The sequence below is a fragment of the Chiloscyllium plagiosum genome, unplaced genomic scaffold (genome assembly GCF_037043375.1).
Source record: "Chiloscyllium plagiosum isolate Xiang-an unplaced genomic scaffold, Cpla_swu_hap1 HiC_scaffold_10, whole genome shotgun sequence".
NCBI classification, from domain to species: Eukaryota; Metazoa; Chordata; class Chondrichthyes; order Orectolobiformes; family Hemiscylliidae; genus Chiloscyllium; species Chiloscyllium plagiosum.
This window is the reverse complement of record NW_028270148.1, coordinates 40,974,649-40,998,951: the sequence shown is the minus strand read 5'-3', so window position 1 is coordinate 40,998,951 and position 24,303 is coordinate 40,974,649. Positions and strand designations below refer to the sequence as shown.

At 41.5% G+C, this 24,303-nt stretch overlaps 1 long non-coding RNA gene across 1 annotated transcript in view; it reads left to right on the top strand.

Annotated features, from left to right (window-relative positions):
• The window catches only part of LOC122552775 (uncharacterized), a 96,476-nt gene extending 84,939 nt beyond the window's left edge, over positions 1 to 11,537 (top strand). Inside the window, exon 3 of the long non-coding RNA XR_006312491.2 lies at positions 11,385 to 11,537. This is a non-coding gene — a long non-coding RNA (uncharacterized LOC122552775). The remainder of the gene's footprint in view (positions 1 to 11,384) is intronic.
• Positions 11,538 to 24,303: the final 12,766 nt, after the last annotated feature.

The following is a 24,303-nucleotide window of genomic DNA, read 5'->3' as shown; positions in this document are numbered from 1 at the left end:
GAGATAATCTTCTTCACTGTCCACTCCACCATCCATTTTGGTGTCATCTGCAATCTTAGTAACCATGCCTCCTATATTCACATCCAAGTCATTGAATAGTTTTAAAATGGGGATAGATAGATTCTTGTTAGGCATAAGAATCAAAGGTTATTGGGTGTTTGTAAGATGTGGAATGCAAAACAAAAACAGATCAGCCGTGACCTTATTGAGTGGCAGATCAGGCTCAAGGGATTGAATGGTTTGCTTCTAGTCCTAACTTGTATGCATATAAATATACAGGGTGATGGTGCAAATAAATAGCTTTCTTTATTGATTAATTTAACCATATTCTTACTGGGTAGACATGCACAAACCTTCCTTTTCAGAAAACACACTTATTACAAAAGTCAGGGAAGGTAACAAGTGTTTCAATTCTACCTCATCTTTGTCCATAACAATTCCAATGAATTCCAAGCCTTCGAATTAAGAAATTTCTCCTTATCTCAGTCCTCAATGTTGGCCCCTGATCCAGAAACCGCAACCTCTTGTACTAGATTTTCAGTCGAGGACAACAAAGTCTCAATATCTATCCTGTCAAGCCCTTTATAATACTGATTGTTTCAATGAGATCACTTCTCATCCTTATAGACTCCAAAGAATACCACCCTTTGCGTGAAAAAGTTACCCCTTAGGTCTCTTTTGTATCTTTCCCCTCTCACCCTAAACCTATGCCCTCTAGTTCTGGACTACCCGACCCCAGGGAAAAGACTTTGCCTATTTACTCTATCCATGCCTCTCATAATTTTGTAAACCTGAGGTCACCCCTCAGCCTCCGATGCTCCAGGGAAAACAGCCCCAGCCTGTTCAGCCTCTCTCTGTAGCTCAGATCCTCCAACCCTGGCAACATCCTTGTAAATCTTTTCTGAACCCTACCTGGGAGGAAACGGGAGCACCCGGAGAAAACCCACGCAGACACAGGGAGAATGTGCAAACTCCACACAGACAATGGCCCGAGGCAGAAATCAAACCCAGGTCCCTGGCCTTGTGAGGCAACAGTGCTAACCCAGAAAAGCATCCTGAAACATGGAAATGGACTGGCAACACCGTTTGGAATATATATTCTCTGCTGCTGAGAGTAGAGTGCATCCCCCTAATAATAGTCTGCTACTGCAATTGCATTCCTTCTTATTCCCCTCACTTGAATGGCTCCCTGCTCCACAGTGTTGTAATCAGTTTGACCATGTGCTTGCAGTTTCTACTCTAACCCACATGAGCTGCTAGAATCTTAAACTTGCGAACAATTGCAGTGTCTTCTCTTCCATTGCTATCCTCGAGCTTCCCATATCTAACTTACTTACCATTACGCCATCCTGTCAGGTCATGGATCAAGTCAGTTGTACCCAGTCTTCGGATTTTCGTTGCCTCCTGGAACAAAGTGTTCAGATAACTTTTCCCCTCCCTGATGCTTTGCAGTATTCAAAGATTGGACACCAATTCATCAACTCTGAGCCAACATTCCTTGAGCATCCGGCAGTTACTAGTGATATGATATAGTGTATCATACTCATGTTCATCCAAGGCTGAAGACAGGAGGGTACATCAGGACCCAATAACCAGGGCCCACAGCTTTAAGGGACTTGCTGTACTTGAGTCAGGGCCAGAGCCTAGTTTAGGACTAAGAGTTGCTCTGGACCTCATAATTTCTATTCCTCCCTGTGTCCACCAGATCCCACATGTCACAGCTGTGACAACTCATCTTCTCTACCATCTTTCCTGTGTTTTTTTTTAAATTGTAGTAATGATAAGTGGCCAAGTGCATTTCTTCTGTCAGGATACCAATGTCTTTTTCAACATTCATCCATGAGACAAATCTAGTACACAGGACTTCACTGCAACCAGTTTATATTCCTTAATAGGAAAGAAATAAAAACATGATTACATCATTCAAGGCGACTAATGCAATACAAGAGTAAATAACGCATTGCTTCCAGAGCTTTCACGTGTGTTTTAATGTATATGTGGTGGTGTGTGTTGCCTTATGAAAGTATTAAAAAGGTGTCCTTCCTATCCCTTCTGCAGCATATTTGAGTGATTGTGTAAATTACAAAATAAATGCAAATCCTTTTTCTGTTCATTACTATTCACTAACAATGCCTGTTCACTTGCAACAAGATGTTTGCCATATGAACATTTGGATTAGGAACAGAAGGAGGTCACACAGTCCATCAAGTCTGCTCTGTTTTTCTGATGACTCCAAATTCCTCCCCATCCCAATAACAGTTCATCACTGTGCTTGAATTCTACTTGCATTGCCTTTCGATGAAGAAAGTTTCAAAGACTCATGATTTTTTACGAGGAAAGTATTCTCATCTCTGTCCCATATGGCCAACTGTTTAGTTTAAGATAGTCACAATAAGCAAGCAGTGGCAGGCATGTAAGGAGGAAATTCATGACTCTTACCAAAAATATATCGTCAGTAAGGAGGAAGAGAGGGATAAACCAACCCATGGCTAACCAAGGGTGTTAAGGAGATATTAAGTTGAAAGAAAAAGCGTATATGGAGGCCAAAGCCAGAGATAGCACTGAAGACTGGGATAAATTCAGAATCCAGCAAAGGAGGGCAAAAAAGATAATAAAGTCTGAGAAAATAATCTACAAAAACAAACTGACAACAAGAGCTTAGTTAAGTTTACAAAATTGAAGAGAGAGGTCAAAGCAAACATAGGCCCCTTAAAAATATGTATCTGGGGAGAAGGTTTTGGGAACAATGAAATGGCAGAGGAGTTAAAATATTTTTTCATTAGTTTTTAAACAGTGCTAAATACTTCAAACATCCTAATAATGCTAAAGAATATAGGGAAGGAATTGAATACCGTCACAAACACTAGACAAACTAATGGGGCGAAAGGCAGGTAAGTCCCCTGGATCTGCTGGTTTGTCTCCTAGAATCCTGATGTTGTAATTTTCCAAAAATTGTTGGATTCTGGAGAAATACCTGAGGATTGGAAAACTGTTAATGACTATTAACTGCCTATTCAAAAGTGAAGGGAGGCAAAAAGAGGGTAACAATAGGCTGAGTGGCCTGACATGTACTGTTGGAAAAGTATTGAAATCAATTATTAAAGAAGTAATTGCAGAACATTTGGAATATCATAATATAATCAAGCAGAATCAGAATGGGTTCATGAAAGGGAAATCATGTCTGAATAATTTATCAGAGTTTTTCAAGGAAATCTCAACCAGAGTGGATAGAGGGAAACCAGTAGATGTATTGTTTTTGGAGTTCTAGAAGGTGTTCAACAAGGTACCTCACAAAAGATAAGACCCATCTTGTTGGAAGTAGTATATTGGCATGGATAGAAGGTTGGCTCATGGGCAGGAAACAGTGAGTGCAAATAAAATCTGTTTCAGGTTGGTGACCAGTGAGGGTTCACAAGGATCAATGTTGGGCCAGCAATTGTTTATAATATATATGAATGACTTTGAGGAAAGAAATAAATGTACTGTGGCCAAATTTGCAGACACCACAAAAGTAGGTGAAAAGGCAGGTTGTGAGGGGGATACAAACTGTTCATATAAAACTGAGAGACTTGAATAGAGTGGTTGTGGAGAAGATGTTTCCAAGAGTAAGAGAGACCAGGACCCAACCGCAGAGTGCAGGAATGACCCTTTAGAACTGAGCTGAGGAGGAAACAAACGGTAGTGAATCTGTGGAACCATTGCCACAGAAGACTGTGGAGGCCAAGTCTTTGTGTGTATGTAAGAAAAAGATACATGGGTTCTTGATTGTAAGGGGATCAAAAGAGAAGGTAGGAGAATGGAGTTGAGAAACATGTCAGCCATGGGCTAATTCTGCTCCAGTATCTTATGGTCTTATACTCTTATGGCTGACGCAAAACATCTAATTAATTCATCTGTCATCTGCTTATTTTCCATTCTTAATTCCCCAGGCTCACTTTCTGAAGGACCCATGCTCAATTTGTTCATTTTTTTAGTCTCTGCAGACACTCTTACAAACTTTTTTAAAATATTTCTGGTTAGCTTTTCCTGATACTCTATTTCTTTTTCCTTCTTATTAATCTTTTAGTCGTTCTTTGTGTTTCATTTAATCTTCTTTCCAATCTTCTGACTATCCAGTGAATGACCGCTTTGACACCTGGGCTCTGACTGAAATTTGCTTCCTACTGAGTGCTCTGGCCTGCCGTTACCTCACAGCACTTGCAGTTTGCGCCAAAGTGTAATGAGGGCCTGTTACATTTTGGGATCCCCTCATTGCCTTAATGGGGATGTAGATAGTTTCCTTTCATGGTTAAAAAATGTCTTTTTTTGTTGCAACTGGATTGAAGCTGTAATGAGGAATGTCAACATTTCTGCAAAGTCTGTGTAGACTTGGTTTGTACCTGTTGTATTTACTTACAGATAATTTATGAATAAAGTAAGTCTTTGAATTAAAGAAAACTTGTAGTATCAGAATACACATTTTGGTCACTCCCTCTCCCGCTTTCAAACTTATTCCTGTGTTCCCACTTTACGCCGTCCTTTACAATTCTCTTTGGGTTCCTGTAAGCTTACATTCATACTTCAGAGCCATTGGTGTTAAGTTCCAGTAATAAAGTTGGTCGGCTTTACACATCACCTAACTGTAGTTATTAAACCAGGCAGAAGCATGTGAAATCATAATACAGAAGATATACAATGCATTTTACGGCCCCAGTACAGTCCGAAGGAACCAATTAAACGTTTTGAAATGTAGTGAGTGTACCAATATTTTAATATACATAATTTCACACATGTAAATACACTTTGACAATAAATCTAAGCAATATCGGACAAGATGAAATTCGTGGTCGAAAATAGAATCTCGAACCTCGTTCAACTGCAAAGCGTTTTGAGATTAACAAAATTACTTTCTGTTAAAGTCAGTACAATAGTCAATTGCATTTTTCTTGGAGTGCAAGGTATTGGCTAAAATCCAAAAACGTTATTACTAGTCATGCAAGTGGCAGAACAATGTGCTGAACAGATTGTGAGATTACGAGGTGATGTTTCAGTCATCGAGTCATTCAGCATGGAAACAGACCCTTCGGTTCAACCAGTCCATGTCAAACATAATCCCAAACTAAACTAGTCCCACCTGCCTGCGCGTGTGTCAGATATCCAGCGTTCGTTCATTTAACGAAGATGTAAAATCATCTGGACATCACCTCGGATTATAGTGCCTAAACGGAGTTTGATTGTAGGGTATTTGATTGTAGTTCCAGAACAGCAGAGGTCGGTGGCTTCCTGCGTGGTGCTTCCTTCAAGCCAAGTGAATATCCTGATTCTTAAAAAGTTTATCATCAAAACCAATAGTCTGAAGAACAAATCCCAATGAAGTGTGAAGGAACAGGTCACGTTCAACACAGCTACTATCACAATTTTACTTGTGCTCCGTACTTACTGATAACAATTCACATGGATAAAGTTAAAAATCAAACAACACCGGGTTGTGGTCCAACAGGTTTATTTGGGAAGCACTAGCTTGGGGAGCGCAGCTCCTTCATCAGGCGGTTGTGGAGCAATTCACAGGGAAAATGTGATTCACTTCATGGAAGTTTAACAACTAAACAAATAGATCCAAACAGTATAATTGGCATGAAACCTCTATCTTGCCAAATAAAATCAAGAGATGAAGGGCCACTGTTCCATTTTAATGGAAGGATCGCAGGCCATACTTATAGGTGGAGAAAGTGAGGTCTGCAGATGCTGGAGATCAGAGCTGGAAATGTGTTGCTGGAAAAGCGCAGCAGGTCAGGCAGCATCCAGGGAACAGGAGAATCGACGTTTCGGGCATAAGCCCTTCTTCAGGAATTCCTGAAGAAGGGCTTGTGCCCGAAACGTCGATTCTCCTGTTCCCTGGATACTTATAGGTGGCCCAATGAGATTTCGAAATACTGACGAATTGTAACTGTTTTGAATCGACTGAACCATGAAGTTAGTTCATTCCCAAAGGACGAAAATTACACCAAACAAATCTCACCGCCAGTATTTGAAAACATGAACACAATAGCAGTCAGACACTTTTCGTGACGGTGAAATTCACTTATGCCTGACGTTTTTTTTAAAAAATTGTAACAGATCAATAGATAACACAATGTAAATATATTAGAAATTTGTCCGCACAGCGTTTTCCAAAATCGAAGGGGCAGTTTTTTTTGTACAAGGGAATTTTGCCGAAGGTTTGGTTTATTCTACACTGTACAACGAATATAGAATATATTGGTCACTCCTTATATTCGCACAAGTGGTTACAGCGGTGTCCAACCCCCGCTTCTGTCGTTACATATTCAGTTAAGCCTAACAGCTTGATCATAAAAACAATACATTTCTTACCATCTGTACACCACAACATTTCTCCCACACTCGGGACTTTCTGAAAGCTGCTCTTCTTTGTTTCTTTGAATTGATTTGGATTAAAAAATACATCAAAACATGAAATTAAAGTTTAAGGAAAGGACGGCGACCAGAGAGAAGCCTTTCCTTATTTATTATTTAATGCGAAAATAATATTTGCAACACAAGATCTAGACTTCTTGGTGGTTATAATTTCACAGCTGCTTCAATGTTAAAGGGGCCTATGCAGACTTTATTTGTGGTACAGTTTAAGACATTGAAAATGTAAATGGGAGGAATGAAGCAGCTAGCACACCAAAATGCCTTTCACATGTTGAAAATGCCATATTGTTGCTACATGCTGTTAAAGCATGTATTCACCCACTAGCCAACGTTACATGTATAATATCGATATTCATTAGTACAAGGTTGGTTTATAAAATAAAATAGTGCATTAGCATAGACGGTCATTTACATGCTCATTCATTGCCAACAGAATGGGGATATTTTGAAATACTCGTGTATCCGTGATAGTCATCATTTCAGTCCTATTCCGTAATGTGTGAACAACCATCAGGATAATTTACAATATTGTGTAGGGTCGTTGAGCAGCAGGGGGAACGTCTAGAAGTATCAGATAGTCTGAGATCAATCTCTTCATTCCCATTTCCAGAAGCATTATCTGTTGCTATCACAAGTCAAGCTTCAATAGACATTCTTTCCTAGACTTGTTCAATTCGTAATTTTACAGTAATCCATCCTCTAGTCAAGTATGGAAAAGATTTTTTAAATTATAAGATCGACACAGTTACTCAGTAATTAGCTGACTCACAGCGCCAGGGACCTGAGTTCAATTCCATCCTCGGGCGACTGTCTGTGTGGAGTTTGCACATTCTCCCCGTGTCAGTGTGGGTCTTCGAGTGCTCCCGTTTCCTCCCACAGTCCAAAGATGGGCAAGTTAGGTGGATTTGCCATGCTAAATTACCCATAGTATCCAGGGATGTGTAGGTTAGGTGGATTAGCCATTGGGAATACAGAGTTATAGAGTGTGGGGGAGAGGGGGGTGAGTCTGGGTGGGATTCTCTTCCGAGAATCGGTGTGGACTTGTAGAGTCCAATGGCCTGTTTACTACACCGTAGGGAGTCAAAGATCGCATTTATCTCCAGATCGACTCTTTTGTTTTGGTGATTGAATGGATATATGAGGGAGTTAAATGATTTTTCCCGTCTTTCATTGTCTACCATTTAATAGTATATAAGAGGGGGTTCTCATTAAAACTCCGATTTCTCTTCACAGATGCTGCCAGATCTTCTGAGCTTTTCCAGCAACTTCTGTTTTTGTTTCTCATTAAAACCTCGGTGTTGAGTAAATAGACCAGAAGGTAATCCCCGCAGAGAGATCCGCGCTTCGGGTAAACGTAATTAAGAGATGAAGTAGTCACTGCCCCTTTTCCGTTTGTACTGAGTGTGTTCATTGAAGTGCTGCGTCATTAGTAAATAACCTGCTCAGAGGAACATCGCTGCCCGAGTGAACACAGCCCGCCGTACATCATGATTTCTGGGTCAAAGTTCGCCGATCCTTTGGGTATTTCCTGCTACATCCGACGTCAAATTAATCCTTTGACGGTTTTTTCCCCTGCAACATATATTCGTGCCCATACAGCGACATCCTGTTTATAAGGAAGGGCCAATGCGCTGTTAAATGGACCTGCTGTTCCAATTTGATCCTGCCAAGATTTTTGTTTTGAAAACGATGAACGTGGTGCCAGCCAATTGTTAGGATGTGTGGTTAGATCACACTGGAAAATGTGTGAACGTATGTCTGAGTAATTTGTGTAAACTAAAATTTATCTTTAGAATGTCCACGTATTACTTCTCAATTTCTCTATGGACATGTGGGACTTTTTAAACTTTAAATGGAACGCGGAAGTTTTACAATATTAAAAGAAGTGCCTCACAAGAAAGAAAGTTATTAATGATTCTCACCGTCAGCACTTCAAAACCCCGGTGTTTGTGATTGTGTTTTATTCCAACAAATTACACGATACAGTTCACGTGGAGCAGAATACAATTAAAAATCACACAACACCAGGTTATAGTCCAACAGTTTATTTGGAAGTACTAGCTTTCGGAGCCCTGCTCCTTCTGCACAGCCACCTGATGAAGGAGCAGCGCTCTGAAAGCTCGTACTTCTAATTAAACCTGTTGGACTATAACCTGGTGTTGTGTGATTTTTAACTTTGTACATCACAGTCCAACACCGGCATCTCCAAATCATGGAGCAGAATGCAATGTCAAGGTCATCCTATCCCACTACAAGTAACGTATTTTTCAACCTATTTTTCTAACCAACTTGTTTAGCGATGTTATCAGACAGTTCTGGATCAGGTGATTGTCTCTGTCCAGTGGTAGGGGCACTACTTCTGCGCGACAAGAGCCTCCCAAAGAAGCCTTTTAAGTGTACAAAGTACTGGGGCTAATTAGAACGTGACAACGGGGAAGGTAATATGACACCTATTCCAAACCTGGTTAAGTACCACTGAGAGCAGTGTTTGCAGTTCTGCATTATATATCACAATAAATATAAATCAAACCACCAGGAAATGGCAGAATATGTTCCAAGGTTGTTAGCAGAATTGGGATGCTGTAACTATAAGGAAATATTAACAGGTCTTTGGGCCTTTCATCTGGAAAAGATAAAACTGGTAGTTGATATGTTTGGAACCTTTAACATTTGAGAGAGATAATAGGGTACATGTGGAGAAATACTTAGACCTGTAGGTGACCACAGAACAGGATAGCATAAATATAAGCTAACTTCAAACCAATCAAATGAAGAATTTGAGGAGATTCTTAACCCATTGTGAATGTGAAGGCAGAACTACCTGTCACTGAGATACTTCTGTATTTAAAGGCAAACTTGATGGATAAAGGAGGGAGAGGGAATAGAAGGATATGGCAGGATGGGAAGAATGAATGAGGCCATAAATAAATTAAAAATAGCGGCTCTGTTCATTTGAACCAAATGGCACGTTCCTGTGCTACAAAATTTATGTTCTTCTTTGTAGATCCATTTTTACAATCCATCATGGAAACTTTGGCAACTAAGGGTGACATATCCTTCACTGACGTTTTTTTCAAGTGTGGAACATAGTATGACAGGATATGGCATGATATTTGACACCACAGTAAGGTCACTTGGCAATATTCTCCTACACAACGCAAAGTCCAGTTTTGTGGTCAACACTACATTAGGTCTTCAGACTTGGAATTAGATTAGATTACTTACAGTGCGGAAACAGGCCCTTCGGCCCAACAAGTCCACACCGACCCACCGAAGCGCAACCCACCCATTCCCCTACATTAATCCCTTTTACCTAACACTATGGGCAATTTAGCCTGGCCAATTCACCTGACCTGCACATCTTTGGACTGTGGGAGGAAACTGGAGCACCCGGAGGAAACCCACGCAGACACGGGGAGAACGTGCAAACTCCACAGTCAGTCGCCTGAGTCGGGAATTGAACCCGGGTCTCTGGCGCTGTGAGGCAGCAGTGCTAACCACTGTGCCACCGTGCCGCCCACGGTGGTACACAGATTGTGTGTAAATACTTCCAACATATTGTTCTCAGCATCACAATGAACCATTCTGTTTGACAAAACACTTGTGTTAACATTTGGAATACATAGTAAATAACTAACTCTCTAACCAAATCAATGTTGTGAATTTTGGCTAAGGTTATTGCCAAATTATAGGTGTTCCTTTTCAGCTAAGGTAAATTGCAACTAAAAAATATCTTTCAGGATAAGGAAAATTGGTTAGCAGACAGGAGACAAAGAGTCGGAATAAATGAGTCTTGTTCTGAATGGCTAGTGGGGTACTGCAGCGACTGGTACTAGGACTCCAGCTGTTCACAATGTATGTTAATGATTTAGATGAGGGAATTAAATATACCTCACAATTTGCAGATAGCACTAAGCTGCAAAAGATGAGCTGTGAGGAAGATTAAAAGATGTTGCAGTGTGATTTGGACCAGCTGAGTGGACAAATGTGCGGTGGATGCAGTAAATGTGGATACATATGAGGTTATCCATTTTGGTAGCAAAAATGGGAAGGCAGATTATTATTGGAACAGTTGTAAATTGTGAAAGGCAATATTTATTAAGACCTGGGTGTCCTCGGGCATCAGTCGCTGAACCTAAGTATGCAGGAGCAAGAGTCAGTAAAGAAGGCAAACTGTAAGTTGGCCTTCACAGCGAGAGGAGTCAAGTACAGCAATAGGAATATCTTGGTACAAAAATACAGGGCACTGGTGAGGCTACACCTAGAATATTGTGTGCAGTTTTGGTCTACTTATCTGAGGAAGAATGTTCTTGCTGTAGAGGGAGTGCAACAAAGGTTTATCAAATTGATTCCTGGGATGGCAGGACTGACATACAAGGAGAATTTGAGTCAGTTAGGATTACATTCAGTGGAGAATAATGGGGAAGGTGGGATCGCATAGAAACCTATAAGATTGTAACAGGACTGGATATGAATAGATGCAGGAAGGACATTCCCGATGATGGGGGGGATGGGGTGTTGGGGGTCCTGAACCAGGCGTCATAGCTTAAAGTTGAATGATAAATCTTTTAGGATTCAGATAAGGAGAAATTTCTTCACCAAAACAGTGGCGAGCCTATAGAATTCACGATCACAGAAAGTGGTTGAGGCCAGTATATTATGAATTTTCAAGAAGGAGGGAGATATAGCTCTTGAGGCTAAAGGGATCAAGGGATATTGGGGTGGGGGGCTTGGTGTGTGGAGGGCAGGATCAGGCTATTGAGCTGGATGCTCAACAATGAACATATAGAATGGCAGAGAAATTTCGAGGGGTTGAATGGCCTATTCCTGCTCCAATCTTCTATGTTTTTTCTGTGTGTCCATGTGTTAATTCAGCAGGTCCAGCAGCATCTATGGAGAGACAAATAGAACTAATGTTTTAAATCAAAGGGTCACTGGACTCTTTAACTCTGTTTTTTTTCTCTCCACAGATGCTGCCAGACCTGCTGGCTTTCTTCAGCAGTCTCTGTGTTGGTTTGCAACGTTTTGTGGACATGATTTGAATACCACCACAGCAGATGGTGAAATTTGAATGTACTGTAATACAAATCTGCAATTAAAAAAAGACAATGGCTTAATGGCAATTGTGGTGTCACTGCAATTATTGCAAAACTCATCTGGTTCTAATATCGTTTAGGCAAGGAAACCTGCCACCCTTAGCTGGTCGGGTCTACATGTGATTCTAGATCTGCAGCAATGTGATTGAATCTTAACTGTGCTCTGCGCAATAGGGATGGGCAATGAATGCTTGGCTTAGCTGGTGGGGCCTATTTTCCCAATAATATGTTAATTATTGTCTTCCTTTATAAAGCAGTTCAGAATATATTTAGCAGTCCTGGAGTTGAAAGAAAATACCTGCTTACGTAAATGGATAGTTATATTATTTTTATGTGTATTCTGGAATTCCCCTGAGACCCTTAAACTGTACACTTCTGTTGAAATCTCTAGCAACGCCCTACTCACTGCAAACAAGTAGCTTAAGTATTTTAGTCGAAAACTGTTTATTTGGAAATAATTAATTTGACGTTTTTAATACAGACTAAGATTGTTGAAAAGTTTCAGAAAGCATACTGAAAATCGAGACCATAAAATCGTCATTTCAACCCGGGATTTCAATACATTTACGTATTGGCGTGAATACCTTCGACTAAAAACGCAATCATTACATTTTAATTGACTAAATGCCATAGCAATGCATAAATCCCTAAACTTCAATAGGGTGCACACAGTAGGAACACAGCACTCCACACCCAAGTCGCTTTAAAACGTAGATCAACCCTGTAGAACAACAGGCCCTTCGGCCCACCATCTCTGAGAGAGTAAGGAATAAACTGCCAAAAAATGTGCAGAGTCCTATCTTCAGTCGTTTTTATTATTACTCCAAAAAATAATCAATTACAGCCAGTGGAAGCCTCCTATTACATTTTGCTCGGTAATATTTAGCTGGAATAATTTATTGTTCTTCTCAAGGATTGCGAAACGATTTTAAACCGAGCAACGTAATCGTTTGCGTTCCTGCGTGTTAGAGAAAGACCATTCCGCCGTAAACCATCCCGTGTGTTGTTAAATAAGCACACGAAATGACCACTGAAACTCTCCAAAATATCGCCCTGGGAGAAATCGACGTGTTTCTACGTGTTTCAGTTTCTTTTCCCTCTGTACTAATACCTTAATTCTATAACGGGCCTACTGTTTAGAATTTTATTGATAAAATGAGTAAGAATTTCTAGATATTAATCGTGTGTACTATTCTGCACTTTCTGTCCAAAACTAATCGATTTCACTGCTGGTAGCCGGATCTCACAAATCTGTTCAAATGCAATGTGCAATTGTTGCACAGTGACTCACGGTAAAGGTTAAAGGACCAAAAACGATATATTTTATAATCACTATATCAATGGTGACATTTTCTGTGCAACTTCAACGGTTTGAGATCAAGAGAAAAGACTTCTTTAAGTTGAAAAACGCTCGGTTGAGTAAATTATGCAAATCTTTTTCACATGATTCTGTCAGTGGGGGTATCAAAGGTTATAGGGAAAGGGCAAGAAAGTGAGCTGACTAATGTCAAATCAGCCGTAATCCGATTGAATGATGGAGCAGGCTGGAGGGGTTGAACAGCCGCCTTCTGTTCCCATTGCTTATGGTTTTATGTAATATCAGGTTCTATGTATAAAATCATTTTGTACCAACACAGACATCAAATGGGAAATAAAGAAATTGCTTTCTATGGGATTATAATTGTTCAGAATATTTGATATTTAATTTGTAAAATATCTGGTTTTCATTTACAACTGACAGATATTCCCACAAACTACTGAGCTAATGAGACACTAAGTCATTGCTAAGTTTCAGACTTCCTTCAGTCCCTGTGCCGGAAAATGTGAACCCAACACCACACTTTCCAGGATAAATTTAATCTCATGACATGTAATCCAAATCTAAAACTGGGTGTACACTATAAAATAGCAAATGACCTTTGAAACTCCAAAAGATTGCTCTACTTTTAAGGCAAACTGACTTGGTGCTGCAGAATGCATGATCTTTTTGAATGGTGGAGCAGCCTGGAAGAGCTGAATGGCCTATTCCAGCTCTTAATTCATATGTTGGTATGCTTGCTGTTCAATCAACCTTCTGTTAATTCAAAGGGAGCACCATTCTGTCTACTGTTTTCATAAATACTAGGATCAGAACATAGCATAGAATGTTGCACTCAGAACAAAGCCAGATTTCATTTACACAAAACAGCTATTATTGCCAATATACAGTATAATCAATGTTGATAACTCTTCTCACTGTCTAAAGGTCTTACAACTTATTCTTCTAGGCAGAATTAAACATTGGCCTCTGTCTTGTTTATTTCAAGGCCAAATCTGCACTATAAACCTAAATGTCCACTAACTATGTACCCATCATATTTTGTTCTTGAGCAGATCAATAACCATCACAGATAATTGAATGTGATGATATCAGGTCCATTATTGCTGTAAGATGAACACACTTTCTAGAAGATACCAGCCAGTTTACATTTAGTTAAGGCACAGTCCCACAACACAATAATGATTTTGTTTGATCCTTCGAATTCCTGGTTGCTACATTTCTCTACTCCATTTTATTGTGACAGATTGTGAACATTCTAATAATGTGTGATGAACATTATACGTTATTTTACATATATATTTAAACTCTAAGCTTTGTAAATTCTGACTTTGAAACTTTAGAGTAATATTTTTGAGTGTGGCAATGAGTGTCATTTTCAGCTCCTTGTAGTTCTTGTCATTCAGAGGGTTTGAATTCACCTCATCTTAAATCAAAAATGAAAGAAGGAAATGCAAAATTTAACTATATATAGTTACCTAAATATGTAGCTTTTATGTTGGTGCTGTGTGTGGGAACTGGAGCTACGGATCTGAGGATGGAGTAGGTAATGAACAGCCAGATACAGCTTGCAGAGTGTCTGTGAGGAGGGATATACAGTTGATAATACAAAGTTGCAGTTAGTGTGATGGGTTGAAGTGTGTCTATTTTAACACAAAAAGTATCAGGAATAAGGTGATGAACTTTGAGCATGGATCACGACTTGGAACTGTGATGTTGTGGCCATTACAGATACTTGAACATCACGGATGGAAATGGTTGTTGGATGTTCCAGGGTTCAGATATTTCAAAGGAATGGGGGGTGGGGGGAGGTAAAAAAAGTGGGAGTGGCATTGCTAATCATGGGTAGTATTACAGATGCAGAAGGGGAGTTCATTGAGGAGGGTTCGTCGATAGAGTCAGTATGGGTGGAAGTCAGAAACAGGAAAGGAGCAGTCACTTTATTGGGAATTTTCTCCAGGGCCCCCAATGGCAACAGAGACACAGAGGAGCAGATTGGGAGGCAAATTTTGGAAAGGTGCAGAAGTAACAGGGTTGTTGTCATGAGAGACTAACTTCCCTCATATTGATTGGAAATTCCTTAGTTCAAATACTTTGGACAGAGCAGTTTTTGTTAGGCATGTCCTGTAAAGATTTGGTGCTTGGCAACAAAGCAAGCCAAGTATCAGATCTCTCGGTGGGAGAGCATTTCAGTGATAGTGATCGCAGCTCCCTGATCTTTACTATAGTCATGGAGAGGGACAGGAGCAAATGGTATGAGAAAGCATTTAGTTAGGGGAGGTGGAATTCCAATGCTATTAGGTAAAAATTGTGGTGCCTAAATTGGGAACAGATGCTCTCAGGGAAATGCACAACAGAAATGTAGAGGTTGTTTAGGGAGCACTTGCTGATAGTGCTGGATAGGTTTGTCCCACTGAGGCAAGGAAGGGATGGTAGGGTGAAGGAACCTTGGGTGACAAGGGATGTGGACTATCTACTCAAGAGGAATAATGAAGCTTACTTAAGGTTGAGGAGGTAAGGATCAGACAGGATTAGAAGGTAGCCAGGAAGGAACTAAAGAATGGACTGAGGAGAGCTAGAAGGGGGCATGAAAAAGCTTTAGTGGGTAGGATTAAGTAAACCCTAAGGCATTCTACACCAATGTGAGGAACAAGAGGATGGCCAGAGTGAGGATAGGGCCAATCAGGTACAGTGGAGGGAACTTGTGCCTGGAGTTGAAGGAGATAGGGAGGTCCTTAATGAATACATTGCTTAAGTATTCACTACTGAGAGAGACCTTGATGTTTGTGAAGACAAAGTGAAACAGGCTGATTTGCTTGAACAGGTTGATGTTAAGAAGGAGGATGTGCTGAAAATTTTGAAAATCATAAGGATATAAAGTCCCCTGGGCCAGACGGGATATACCCAGGTTACTACAGGAAGAGAGAGAAGAGGTTGCTGCGCCCCTGGTGATGATCTTTGTGTCCCCCCTGTCAATGGAGTAGTGCCTGATGATTGGAGGGTGGCAAACATTATTTCCTTGTTCAAGAAGGGGAATAGGAATAATCCTGGGAATTATAGACCAGTCAGTTTTACGTCGGTGGTGGGAAAATGATTGGAGAGGATTCTGAGATACAGGATTTATGATTATTTGGAAAACCATAGTTAGATAGTCAGCATGGCTTTGTGAGGGGCAGATCATGCCTCACAAGCCTTATTGAATTCTTTGAGGTTTGAGTATTTTGGAGAAGTAACAAAAAGGATTGATGACTGCAGAGTGGTAGATATGATCTATATATACTTCAGTAAGGTGTTCAACAAGGTTCCCCATGGGAGACTGGTTAGTAAGATTAGATTTCATGGAATACAGGGAGAACTAGCCATTTGGATACAGAACTGGCTCAAAGGTACAAGACAGAGTGTGGTGGTGGAAGGTTGTTTTTCAGATTGGAGGCCTGTGACCAGTGGAGTGCCACAAGGATCAGTGTTGGGTCCATGACTTTTCATCATTTATATAAATGATTTGGATGTGAGCATAAGAGGTATAGTTAGTAAGTTTGCAGATGACACCAAAATTGAAGGCGTAGTGGACAGAGAAGAAGGTTACCTCAGATTACAATGAGATCTTGATCAGATGGGCAAATGGGTTGAGGAGAGGCAGTTGGAGTTTAATTTAGATAAATGGGAGGTGCTTCATTTTGGCAAAGCAAATCTTGGTAGGACTTAATCACTTAATGGTAAAGTCCTAGGGAGTGTTGCTGAACAAAGAGACCTTGGAGTGCAAGTTCATAGCTCCTTGAAAGTAGAGTCGCAGCTAGATAGGATAGTGAAGAGGCGCTTGGTATGCTTTCCTTTATTGGTCAGAGTATTGAGTACAGGAGTTGGGAGGTCATGTTGCGGCTATTGGAAGGATGTTGTGAAACTTGAAAGAGTTCAGAAAAGATTTACAAGGATGTTGCCAGGGTTGGAGGATTTGAGCTATAGGGAGATGTTGAATAGGCTAGTGCAGTTTTCCCTGGAGCGTTGGAGCCTGAGATGTTCACAATGTTATGACGGGCATGGATAGGGTAAATAGACAAGGTCTTTTCCCTGGGGTGGTGGGGTCCAGAACTCGTGGGCATAGGTTTAAGGTGAGAGGGGAAAGATATAAAAGAGATCTAAGGGGCAACGTTTTCACGTAGAGGGTGCTGCATGTGTGGAATGAGCTGCCAGAGGAAGTGGTGGAGGCTAGTACAATTGCAACATTTAAAAGGCATCTGGATGGGTATATGAATATAAAGGGTTTGGAGGGATATGGGCCAGGTGCTGGCAGTTGGGACTAGATTGGTTTGGGATACCTGGTCGGCATGGAAGGGTTGGACCAAAGGGTCTGTTTCCATGCTGTACACAGAAATCGTGAATAATTATGATGTGGTAGGCTTCACAGAGACGTGGTTGCAGGGGGTTCAGGACTGGCAGTTAAACATCCAAGGATTTATAACTTATCGAAAAGACAGGGAGGGGGCAGAGGGGCGGGGTTGCCTTGTTAGTTAAGAATGAAATTAAATCTATGGAACTGAATGACATAGGTTCAGATGACGTGGAGTCTGTGCGGGTGGAGGTGAGGAACTACAAAGGCAAAAAAACCATAATGGGAGTTATGTACAGACCTCCCAACAGTGGCAGGACCAGGGGCACAAGATGTACCAGGAAATAGGTAGGGCATGTCAGAAAGGCAAGGTCATGGTGATCATGGGGGACTTCAATATGCAAATAGACTGGGTGAATAATGTTACCAGTGGATCCAACAATAATGGAATTCTTGGAATGCTTACAGAATGACTTTTTGGAACAGCTTGTGATGGAGCCCACAAGGGAGCAGGCTATTTTGGACTTTATGCTATGTAATGAGCCAGACTTTATAAAAGATCTTAAAGTAAGGGAACATTTAGGAGGCAGCGATCATAATATGGTAGAGTTCAGTCTGCAGTTTGAAAGAGAGAAGGCAAAATTGGATGTAATGGTGTTACAGTTAAATAATGGTAATTACAGGGGCATGAGAGAGGAACTGATGAAAATCGACTGAAAGCAGAGCCTAGTGAGGAAAACAGTAGAGGAACAATGGCAGGAGTTTCTGGGTGTAATTGAGGACACAGTACAGAGATTCACCCCAAAGAAAAGAAAGATTGTCAGGGGGGAGGGGGTAGCAGGATTAGACAGCCATGGCTGACTAAGGAAGTCAGGAAATGTATCATAGAAAAAGAGAGAGAGCCTATAAAGTGGCCAAGAGCACTGGGAAATCAGAAGATTGGGAAGACTACAAAAACAAACAGAGGATAACAAAGAGTAAAATAAGGAAGGAGAGGATCAAATATGAAGCTAAGCTAGCCAGTAATATTAGAAATGACAGTAAAAGTTTCTTTCAATACATAAGAAACAAACGAGAGGCAAAATTAGAAATTGATGCAGGAAGGCTAGTGATGGGAGATAAGGAAATAGTTGAAGAACTTAATAAATACTTTGTGTCAGTCTTCACAGTGGAAGACATGAGCAATATCCCAACAATTAAGGAGAGTCAAGGGGCAGAGTTGAGTATGGTAGCCATTACTAAGGGGAAAGTGCTAGAAATGCTAAAAGGTCTAAAAATTGAAAAAACTCCTGACCCCGATGGGCTACATCCTAGAGTTCTGAGGGAGGTGGCTGAAGAAATAGCGGAGGCATTGGTTGTAATCTTTCAAAAATTACTGGAGTCAGGGAAAGTCTCAGATGATTGGAAAATCACTGTAGTAATCCCCTTGTTCAAGAAAGGATCATGACAAAAGATGGAAAATTATCGGCCGATTACCCTAACCTCGGTTGTGGGTAAAATTCTAGAATCCATTGTTAAGGATGAGATATTTAAATTCTTGGAAATGCAGGGTCAGATTAGAACAAGTCAGCATGGATTTAGTAAGGGGAGATCATGCCTGACAAACCTGTTGGAATTCTTTGAAGTGGTAACAAGTAGGAAACCTGGTAGATGTTATCTACCTATGCTTCCAAAAGGCCTTTGATAAGGTGCCTCATAGGAGGCTGCTGAATAAGATGAGGGCCCATGGTGGTTGAGGTGAGCTACTGGCATGGATTGAGAATTGGCTGTCTGACAGAAGGCAGAGAGTTGGGATAAAAGGTTCTTTTTCAGAATGGTAGCTAGTGACAAGTGGTGTCCCGCAGGGTTCAGTGTTGGGGCTGCAGCTGTTCATTTTATATATTGATGATCTGGATGAAGGGACTGGGGGCATTCTGGTGAAGTTCGCCGATGATACAAAGTTAGGTGGACAGGCAGGTAGTTCTGAGGAGATGGGGAGGCGGCAGAAAGATTTAGACAGTTTAGGAGAGTGGTCCAGGAAATGACTGATGAAATTCAATATGAGCAAATGCAAGATCTTGCACTTCAGAAAAAAGAGTACAGGGACAGACTGTTTTCTAAACAGTGAGAGAATTCATACAGCCAAAGCACAAAGGGATCTGGGGGTGCTAGTCTAGGATTCTCTAAATGTTGACTTGGAGGTTGAGTCCATGGTTAAGGAAGCAAATGTAATGTTGTCATTTATCTCAAGAGGGTTGGAATGTAAAAGCAGTGATGTGCTACTGAGACTTTATGGTTAGGCCCCAATTGGAATACTGTGTCCAGTTTTGGGCCCCACACCTCAGGAAGGACATATTAGCACTGGAGCGTGTCCAGCAGAGATTCACACAGATGATCCATGGAATAATAGGCCTAACATATGATGAACGGCAGAGGATCCTGGGATTGTATTCATTGGAATTTTGGAAGGTTGAGGGCAAATCTAATAGAAACTTATAAGGTAATGCATGGCTTAGAAAGGATAGACCCTTGGAATTTGTTTCCAACAGGCGTGTATACTAAGACCTGTGGGCACAGCCTCAGAATTAGAGGCGGTCAATTTAAAATGGAAATGAGGAGGTATTTCTTCAGGCAGAGAGTGGTGGGAATTCATTGCCATGGAGCGCTGTGGAGGCCAGGATGTTAAATGTCTTCAGAGTAGAGATTGATAAATTCTTAATCTCGCAAGGAATTAAGGGATACGGGGAGAGTGCGGATAAATGGTGTTGAAATTGCCATCAGCCATGACTGAATGACAGAGTGGACTCAGCGGGCCAAATGGCCTTACTTCCATTCCTATTTCTTATGGTCTTGTGGTCTTACATCTCTATGACTGTATGACTATGTGACAAAACACATTGATAAAGGTGAAGCAGTGGATGTGGTGTACATGGATTGCAGCAAAGCGTTTGATAAGGTTCCCCATGGTAGACTCATTCAGAAAGTAAGGAGGCATGGGATACAGGGAAATGTGGCTGCCTGGACATGGTATTGGCTGGCCCATAGAAGATAGAAAGTGGTAGAAATGAAGAGTATTCAGCCTGGAGCTTGGTGAGCAGCGATGTTCCACAGGGATCTGTTATGCGACCTCTGCTCTTTGTAATTTTTATAAATGACTTGGATGAGGAAGTAGAATGATGGAATAGTAAGTTTGCAGATGACACAAAGGTTGATGGAGTGCTGGACAGTGTGGACGGCTGTTGTAGGTTGCAATGGGACATTGACAGGATGCAAAACTGGACTGATGAGTGGCAGATGGAGTTCAACCTGGAAAAATATGAAGTGATTTTGGAAGGTCGAATTTGAATGCAGAATACAGGGTTAACAGCAGGATTCTTGGCAGTTTGGAGGAACAGAGAGATTTGGGGTCCATGTCCATAGATCCCTCAAAGTTGTCACCCACTTTGATAGGGTTGTTAAGAAGGCGCATGGTGTGTTTGGTTTCATTAGCAGGAAGATTGAGTTTCAGAGCTGCAAGATTATGCTGCAGCCCTATAGAGCCCTGGTTAGACCACACACGTAATATTGTATTCAGTTCTGGTCCCCTCATTATAGGAAGGATGTGGAAGCTTTAGGGTGCAGAGAAGATTTACCAGCATGCTGCCTGGACTGGAGGGCATATCTTATGAAGAAAGGTTGAGGGAGCTAAGGCTCTTCTCATTGGAGCGAAGAAGGGTGAGAGGCGACTTGAAAGAAGTGTACAAGATGATGAGAGGCATAAATAGAGTGAATAGTCAGAGACGTTTTCCCAGGGCAGAAGTGGCTATCATGAGGGGGCATAATTTTAAGGTGATTGGAGGAAGTTTAAGGGAGATGTCAGAGGTTGTTTTTTCATTCGGAGAGTGGTAGGTGCGTGGAATGCACTGCCAACAGTGGTAGTAGAGTCAGATAGGGACATTTGGGGACATTTAAGCAATTCTTGCATAGGCACATGGATGATAGTAAAGTTAAGGTCGTCATGACTTGGAGATGCTGGTGCTGGACTGGGGTGTACAAAATTAAAAATCACACAACACCAGGTTATAGTCCAACAGGTTTAATTAGAAGCACTAGCTTTCGGAGCACTGCTCCGAACACAGCCACCTGATGAAGCAGCAGCGCTCCGATAGCTAGTGCTTCTAATTAAACCTGTTGGACTATAACCAGGTGTTGTGTGATTTTTAACCCAGTAAAATGGAGGGTACGTAGGTTAGTTTGATCTTAAAGTAGGATAAAAAGTCGGCATAACGTCAGGAACTGAAGGGCTTGTACTATGCTGTACTGTTCTATGTTCTAGACTCTCTATGCTGTCGTTGACGATGTTAGTTCTTTCAATAAACTATGCTGCAGTAAGCATGTCAAGTGGCAATGTGCATCCATCTTTCTCTAAGATTCCCACATTAGGCCACACTGCACCTTTCATTCAGTCACTTGGATTTCTGAGAATTGCCAAAGCATCCTGTGATTTCTAATCTGAGGATATCAGACCTGATCCAGCAGGAGGGTGGGGAGGGGAGGAGAGTGGACATCAATGGAGGGAAGAAGCAGGTGATGGGGAGGAAGAAGAGAAGAGGAGGAGGAGATGATACCATAAGATGTGGAAATATAATAAGGCCATTCGGCTCATGGAGTCTGCCATTCAATGAGGTAATGCTTGATCTGATCATCCTCAATTCCAATGTTCCTATCTTATGCTCATAACCCTTGATTCTCTTAGTAATTAGAAATATCTCTCTCACAGGCTTGAATATGTTTAACAAACCAGCAATTAAAACACTCTTTGGTATAGAATTCCACACGTTCATGATCTTTGAGAGAAATAATTTCTCCTCATCTCTGTTTTAAATGGCTGACCTTTTGCTCTTAGATGATGCCTTCTGGTCTTCAACTCTACCACGTGGAAACAACTTATCAGCATCTCCCTGTGAACCTCCCTAATAATCTTAAATGTTTCAGTAAGGTTTCTCATCTTTTTATGGTCTGATTAGTGTCTTGAATACTTTTCGTAGTCCACTCACTTTGAAATTTGAACTTTGCATTTGCCTTTCTTATCTGCAGGACTTAGTTGCTAGGCTTTTGTGATTCATGTACAGAAGACTGCACCCCCCCATCCTCTCCCCACCCCCACTCCTGCAAAATCCCACAGATCTGCAGTTTTCTGCAGCCTTTTCCATTCTTCGGATCACGATGGGGATTTTTTTAAACTCAAATTGTGAATGTATGAAATTCTCTACCACAAATGGCTCTGAGAGACAAGAAACTAATTATTTTAAATAAAAAGTAAGATTTTTTTTTATATTAATGTTATTTTAAAGGGGAGTAAGTGGGAATATAGCAACGAGATAGAAATTAAACTATATCCTTATTGAATGGCAGAGCATACTCAAAAGTCCAAATAGCCTATTCCTGCTCCGACTTTAGATTTAAATAATATTCAGTTCTTCTACTTTTTCTTTCAAAGTGCATAACCCCACATTTCCCATATTATATTCCATCTGCCAAGTTTTTGCCCAGTCCTTTAATCTGTCTATATTCCCCTGGACTGTCATTGTGTCATTCTCACTATTTGTCTTCCTGCTTATTTTGGTCATTCATAAACATTGAGATAGTACATTATCTCCTGTCATTCAAGTCAATATACAGTCAATATTTGTGCTCTCAGCACTGATCCCTTTGTGACTCCATAACTTACAGGTTGCCATCCTGGAAATGCCCCCTTTAGCTCAACTCTGTCTTCTATTAGTTAGCCAACCCTCTCGCTCTGCTAATACCCCTCATTACCTGATGGGTTCTTACTAAGTCATCCAATTTGAGGAAGGTGGAATTAGAAGGGGAAGAGGGGAGAGGAGAAGAGGGAAAGGAGGAAAGAGGGATGGATGGAGGGGAGGTGGTAAGAAATTGATGGGGGAAAAGGGCAGATGAGTTGGGGGAGTAGTTGAGGGAGACAGAAATAGCTGAGAAGATGAGGGATGAGGGGAGAAATGTAGAGTAAGAAAGGGAGGGGAAGAGGGAGAGGAATTTGAAAGATGAAAAGTGGGAAAGGGACAGGTGACAAGACTGAGGAAGAGTTGGTTAAAAGACGATGGGGACGAGGGGGATAGGAGGAGGTATTGGATGAGGGGCTTAGGACAATGGTGCAAGAAGTGGAAAGGTGAGGAGGAGGATTAAGGGTGAACTGGGGGCTAGGCAAGAAGAGAAAGAATAAGGATGGGGGAAGAGGATGAGTAGAGAGTAGAGAAAGGGGTTGAGGAGAGAAGGAGGAAGGTGGTGGGGCAGAGGGATAAAAGAAGACCAGAAAGCCAAGGGTGAGGAGGGATAGGGGGAAGGGGAAAAGGGGGAGGGGCAGGCAAGTTATTTTTTAAATGAGGGAAAGGGGGAAGTAGGGGAGGGGGTAAGGAGAACACATTTGTAGAAGGTATAGTGAGTTAGGGGGAAGGAAAGAATTGAGAGCAAAGAAGGAAGGGTGTGCTTGGAGGAGTAAGAGCAAGAGTGGAGGGAAAGGGAGTGGAAGCAGGATAGAGAGTAGAGGGAGAAGGGAGAAAAAGAAGAAGGAGAAGGGAGAGGTTGAAGGAAGGGAGTGGAAGATGTTAATGGAAAGTTGAGGAAGGGGAAGTGGGATGGAAAATGGGTATTCAAATAGGGTTGGGAGGAAATGGAGTAGAAAAGTGATGGGGAAGTGTACAGTGGAGTGGGAAGAGGTTAGAGTGGAGCAATTATGATGGGGCAGAGGTGATGCAATGGAGAGTGAGGTGGTGGTGGGAGTGGCAATGGGGTAGGAATGAGGGAGGGGATGTGGGACGGTGGGATTGAAATGGGGTAAGAGTGGTAGGGGCAGTGGATTGCAGGAGGTGGTGTTTAGGGAAGGGGCAGGTGCGGAAAAGGCAGCAGAGGGGTTGGAATTGGAGTTGCCGAGAAAAGGTGAGGGAAAAGATGTGAGGGAGGAACAATGTTTGAGGGGATGACATGGGGTATTCTGGGTCAATGACTTGGGTTTGGGGACAATGCAGGGTGAATCAGGATGGGGTATACTCGGAGTGGATCAATGAGGAGGGATGAAGTGGGGATATGCTAGAGGGGAGGATGGTATGGGACATTGGCAGATGAATGGAAAGGTGAGGGACGGGCATTGGGGAGGGGTGTGAGTTAGGGTG